At 40.1% G+C, this 6,507-nt stretch overlaps 1 protein-coding gene and 1 long non-coding RNA gene across 2 annotated transcripts in view; one reads left to right on the top strand and one right to left on the bottom strand.

Annotated features, from left to right (window-relative positions):
- Positions 1 to 2,218, top strand: part of LOC107710276 (uncharacterized) — a 9,665-nt gene extending 7,447 nt beyond the window's left edge. The window contains exons 2-3 of the long non-coding RNA XR_001636578.1: positions 547 to 549; positions 1,841 to 2,218. This is a non-coding gene — a long non-coding RNA (uncharacterized LOC107710276). The remainder of the gene's footprint in view (positions 1 to 546; positions 550 to 1,840) is intronic.
- rptor (regulatory associated protein of MTOR, complex 1) overlaps positions 1 to 6,507 on the bottom strand; it is a 304,247-nt gene that overhangs the window by 282,515 nt on the left and 15,225 nt on the right. The gene's annotated exons all lie outside the window — the stretch shown is intronic.

The raw sequence follows: 6,507 nt of genomic DNA, 5'->3' as shown, positions 1-6,507 counted from the left end.
GATGTTATGCGGCTCGTTTAATGAATCGCTGACCGACTCCGTGATCAGCCGTAAAACCGTGATTCTGTCCAAATTTCCTATAAAATCTTAAATGATTCCCTTTGAGCTAAATTGACCTGTTTCCCTTACATATATTGGTGGAGAATGCGGGCAGTTTAATCTAAATTGTGAGCATAAACCAAGTTATTTCATCTTTTCGATTGCTGCGGATGAAAGATTAGAAGCTTCTGAGTCGAGACTAGTGTGTGTGACGTAAGCAGCGCACGACCGCTTGAATTAATGAACTGAATGAATGCAGAGAAGGCTGTAACTCGAGTCCGCCTCTCCATTGTTAAACCGCAGTAAGTGAACTTAAAGTTAACATCTGAGAACGTTCCTCAATCTATTTATCAAAGCCTTATTCATAGCTTGATTGCCAGTCCGTGTTCCATTGCCCAATCAACTATGCTATTCGACTTCCTGGGTTAAAACATTCGAGAATAATGCTTGCCTGTTTGTGTCTGTTCACAAAGTGAATTTAATCTCACTTAACACTGCGTGTGTCAGAGCGTGATTTGAATGGGAGTGTTTTAAAAGCTTGATCAAGTAAATTTTAACTTTGTACCAACAGCGAAGAAAACCTGTTGTGTTTACGTGTCCAGAGAAACTGGCATGGAGATTTCAGATCCGCCGAGATCGCTATCACTGTTACCCTTAACTGCAGCACGAAGCTGCTATTTGAATAAAGTTAAATTTAACTCCGAACGAACTGAGAGTTTAAGCGCCACACCTCAAAACCATCTAAAATGGTGTTTGTTATTTGTACAGTGTTGAAATGCGCCAACATTTCATGTTACATGCTTAACTGTACTTGCAATGCAACAATTCACGTGCTAGTCCACTAGTTTGTTTTGGTTGCCATAGTTACTATCGTGACACGGAAGTCTTAACCTACTTCCGGAGCAACTCTGAACTGTGCACGCGCAGCACAATGACGCTATTGTAAACAAACTCCACGGTGTTGCTAAGCTAACGAAACGGTTGTGTTTACATTGAAGAATATGCTAAAGCCATTAGCCTCAAAGGTTAGCAGTTAGCATTAACATCCAGTGGTTGAATGCAGTGTCTGTAGGGGCAACGCTAAAATGAGTTAACCCTTTAAACATATCAACTAATACACTTGTTGGTCTCTTTCTCTTTGTTATTTCTCCCTTTTCTCACTTCTTACCACTTTATCTTATTTTACTAGAAAGGGAAATACTGACTCACAATTATTAATTGTGCCAAATTCAAATTTAATTAAAACATTAAATTTATTTGGAATCATTCAAATTTCCCCCTCTGATCATTTCATATGATCATTATTTCTAGTATTCCTTTTTGGGCCTAATCATTTTAGGTACAAATAATTTAGGTACATAATAACTTAACTTATTCTACCTAATTGATTTCATTAGCCATCTCAATAGATTCTATTCAGACTCATACTTACTCATTATTTTATTGCGTTTTACCACTCTTTCTTCCTGTTTTGGTTATACACTTAGCCACTATTGTTTTATTTATTGATTTCCTTCTTTATTTAATTTCATTTTTGCTTATTTTGCCCATTTTTTATTTTTTTAAATTTACTTTGTCTTACCATTTTCTTTCCTCTGTATATCCTAGCTTGGGAACGACACACCTGAGCCCTTAATAGGAGACAAATAAATTTCAAATAAATTAGAAAGACAACGGTCTTTCACATAAATTTTATTTTTGTTTGATTAGTTGTGCAGCAACTAAAAACAATTCTCTACTCGTAGTTTGGTATAATAGAAACAGAGCCTGCTAGTGTACCCGATCCACTCAGTTTACTGAGTCTCCTTCCCTTCTCTCCTGTTCTCTCCTGCTTTCTTTCCTCTTTACTCTTCACATGCGTAGGGACCTGTAAGAACCATCAATCAATTCTATGTGAATGAAATACATAATCTTGTCGAAGAAGACGAATCATCCTTATGAATTTGATTGTAATCAACCCCTCCTTCGTTCTTCCTAACCTCCCTACATTTGGAAACGCAATCCAAATTTTAGCATCTCATCCAACGCTGAGATCAATTTAATAGAGATAAGTGTTGAACAACTGTCGCCTTCGCAGCCTCCCTGGTGAGCGGCCCAACTGTAAGGTGTACGGTGTCAATCCTGTCAGACTAAGAAAAGAGATATCAACATTATTATTGTATTTTTTTGTCTAAAACAGAGATTTAATAATGTTGTTTACCTTTTTGATAACATTTAATTGGAAAAAAAGAGAATTTTCCTCATTTGAAAACTGAAATGTTGCTTAGCATTAAATTTGTTTCTCACCTCTTTCTCTATTTTCCTCTTCTTCATTAGAGTGACGAAGTCTTCACATCCCTAGTCTACCTAGACACCCTGAGACCAGCAGTCATCACCACACTTCGCTAGTGGTTCACAATCACGGACACAACACTTATTTGTCCCACCACACATAGGCTTCTACTCCACACAGATCTGTGTCAGTCTCTCTTCTCCCCAGCGTGCCAACATGCCGCAGACTGCAGACCCCATTGCCCATGGGGAAGATGTGAACACTTGGCTGAGAGGCATGACAGACAGCCTCACCCCCAAGACATTTGAACTGTTATTATTTTTAATAATAATCCTAATCCTGAGAAGATTCCTGACACAAGATTCAAGCCAGAACAACAACCACGAGGAGCTAGTCAAAATCACCAGCTCCCTAAGCTACGCCTTCACAACCCAGCTGAAACTGAGCGACAAGCACATCACCCACCTTCAAGAGGAGCTGAAACGTGCTCAACGCCGCATAGACAAACTGGAAGTGAAAGTTCAAGATCAACTCAAAGCACCCAACGAGAGGGAGCCGGAAACAACGGAACAAGTTAAGAAGCTCAGCTCGACCAACAACATGCAAAGGCTGCCCAGAAAGACCTGGTAAACAGACTCTAGTATGCCGAACAGCTACTAGAGAAAGCCAAGAATCACATCAGAGACAAGAATGCTGAAATCCGTACCTTGAAAGACCACCTTGAAAGGTACATAACTGAAATGGACAATCTGACCCAACAACTAGACGATACCAACGATGAGCTCTACATGGTCAGAAAAGAACTCAAAGATGCTTATGAGCTGAAACAAGAGCCAAGAAAAGAGAAGCATCTCTCAGCCTCACCACTGCTGAGCAGAGCAGAGTCCCACGTCCAAGAACTGGCATACAATGAAAGAAGCGAAGGGCCACAACCCAAAACCTCACTTGCCTTCTCCACACAACCCTTTCCTGCCAAACCTCCTTAGAGCCACGTCCAGTCCTGAGGTACGAAACTTCCTAAATTGACAGCACAGTCAAACAAAGTCAAACTACCGGCTACTTCGTGAGGTCCTGATTAAAGAGTTTACAGACCTGAGTCTGAACATGGACTGTTAACTGCCTTGGAGATCAAACAAGGTCGACAAGAGACTCCACAAGCCTACTACAACCGACTCCGACAAGCCTACTTTGGTGCACACAACAAACCTTACCTTGAAGAGGATGTGAACTTCAAAAGCCTCTTCCTATGAAATCTGCACCCTGGAGTCAGCCACCATCTTGGCGTCATGGCCTGTCCACGCTCCATGACCATCCAACAGTTGCGTGACCTAACACAGAAGGCCTACAACAAGCAGAAGATGGCCTCAAAGAAAGGTAACAAAACATCCACACTCTTGAACTCTGTAACCAAAGACTCAAGCTTTGCACTGGACGACACCCAGTGGCATCACGACACCAGAGTCCTCCATCAAGAGCACAGAGAACGTGACCCCCATGTCCACAACAGCCCTACCGCTGGAAAAATCCATGGGACCAGCCACGCTTCTCGAGAAACCCAAAAGATAAGAACAACTGGAAACGTAACCAGACATCCAAAGGTATTCGCCTGACTCATCCAAGAGCAAATCGTGTGGGTAAGCAACAACAAAACCCACCTCAGCACCACTCAGACATGCACAGTGCTGAGTATGCACAAGAACAATACAGCTTACCATCAGAAGACATGGAACAAGTCATGAGACAAATGAAAGAGTTCCTTCAAGAAAAGCTGAACATGGATGACCACAAAGTTGAGTCATGCTCGCTGTGACCAGCGACAGAACGGAAGGCCGGTGATCACCTGGTACACCACCATATCACCCGCGCGATCAGTTCTCCTTGCACCTTCACGTCAAATATACACACAAAGCTGTCAAAATGTCCATCGTGTGGAGTATCTCACGTAAATACAGTCGGTTATGGCTTAAGTGAACTTAAACAGGTGGGTGAAAACCAAATGTGTGTCAATATATTACATTCATTCGGTCTTAAAGGGACAGCAGCCTGTCTGTCTCATCAATGTTTATCAAACAACAAAAGATGTTAAATACATGTATGCATGTTAAACCTACTGTATTAGAAAAGCGAGTGTATTTAATATTTAATTTGTATCCATTGTATTTGTCTTATAGTTTGTAATTTGCTTCTTTATTTTTATATAAGAACAACTATGTACAGGTGTGTGTGTGTGTGTGTGTATATATATATATATATATACAGTGCCGTGAAAAAGGTTTTGCCCCCTTCCTGTTTTTTAAATTTTTTGCATATTTGTCACACTTTTCACACCACTGTATATATATATATAATTTAGATATCATGAAATAAAATTTCTCATATCGTGGTCATATGTAAGAAAAATATATACTTTGTCATTTATTTATGGAGAAAAATGATCCGGTTTTAAATATTTGTAAGTGGCAAAAGTATGTGAATCTTTGCTTTCAGTATCTGGTGTGACCCCCTTTTGCAATAACTGCAAGTAACGTTTCTTGTAACTGCTGATCAGTCCTGCACAACGGCTTGTAGAAATTTTAGCCCATTCCTCAGTTTCCTCCTATGAACTGCTTGCTTCAGGTCCTTCCACAAAATTTCAATTGGATTAAGGTCCAGAATTTGACTTGGCCATTCCAAAACAATAACTTTGTTCTTCTTTAGCCATTCTTTGGTAGAATGACTTGTGTGCTTGGAGTCGTTATCTTGCTGCATGACCCACTTTCTCCTGAGATTCTGTTCTCGGACAGATGCCCTGCCATTTTCCTTCAGAATTTGCTCGTATAATTCAGAATTCATTGTTCCATTAATGATGGCAAGCCATCCTGGACCAGATGCAGCAAAACAGGCCCAAACCATGATACTGCCATCACGTTTCAAAGATGGGATAAGGTTCTTATGCTGGAATGCAGTGTTTTCTTTCTCCAAACATAATGCTGCTCATTTAAACCAAAATGTTCTATTTTGGTCTCATCCATCCACAAAACATTTCTCCAGTATTCCTCTGGCTTGTCCACATGATCTTTAGCAAACTGCAGATGGGCAGCAATGTTCTTTTTGGAGAGCAGTGGCTTTCTTCTTGCGACTCTGCCATGGACACCGTGGTTGTTCAGTGTTCTCCTGATGATGGACTCATAAACATTAGCCAATGTGAGAAAGGCCTTTGGTTGCTTAGAAGTTAGCCTACAGTCCTTTGAAACCTAGTGGACTTTTACACATCTTGCTTTTAAAGTGTTCTTTGTTGGTGGACCACTCCTGGGGAGGGTAACAGTAGTCTTGAATTTCCTCCATTTGTACACAATCTGTCTGACTGTGGATAGGTAGAGTCCAAACTCTTTAGAGATGGCTTTGAAAACTTTTCTAGCCTGATGAACAACATCAACTCTTTTTCTGAGGTCCTCAGAGATCTCATTTGTTTGTGCCATGATACACCAGGGCTCTACAGTGCGACCATTTCAGTCGCATTTGCAACTGAAAACTACTGCGTGCGACTATGAAAAAATATTTAGGAGCCCCAGTGCGACTGACCAGATCTTCATCATATTTGTGGTTGTGATGGCTGAGGGGAGCTTCAAAGGTTTCTACGTGTTTTTGCAGCGTTGAGTAATGTATCACAGACATATCTCATGAATCCTTTCATAAGCAAAGTGTAGATGGTGTAAATAAATGATTTATTGTGCAGTGTAGAGAGCTTCGTGATTATAAATGTGAGATCGCGATGAGCTAAGATGAGTGACAGCTTTTAATGATTGTTAAGGGAGTTTGTAAATGTGATACTGATTTAATACAACAGTTCAATAGACAAAAAGTTAATATTAAGTGACCTACATTGTCTGACTATAACACTATTGTCTGATTTTGCTCCATTTCATCGTCGAAAATAGTTTGAAACAAAGTCACAGCTCAACCGCTACGCATCTCCATTCAAACACAGCGGTGTCTCGTTTATGAATGAACTGCATTTTTAAACAAATCTAGTGAGTCAGTGATTCATGATTACCCATCATAAATACTGTCATTTGCTTCATTCCTGAATGAATCAGCCATTCGAATGAATCAATTGAATGAATGATTCAGTGATAAAATCAGTGACTTGTCACCACCTGCTGGCAGTTTGTTTCATTTTAAAAGTATCTTTTCAGTTATTTAAATAATTTAATATT

This window comes from Sinocyclocheilus rhinocerous, unplaced genomic scaffold, assembly GCF_001515625.1.
Source record: "Sinocyclocheilus rhinocerous isolate Xijiao unplaced genomic scaffold, SAMN03320098_v1.1 scaffold567, whole genome shotgun sequence".
NCBI lineage: Eukaryota > Metazoa > Chordata > Actinopteri > Cypriniformes > Cyprinidae > Sinocyclocheilus > Sinocyclocheilus rhinocerous.
This window is presented reverse-complemented; position numbering and strand designations above follow the sequence as displayed.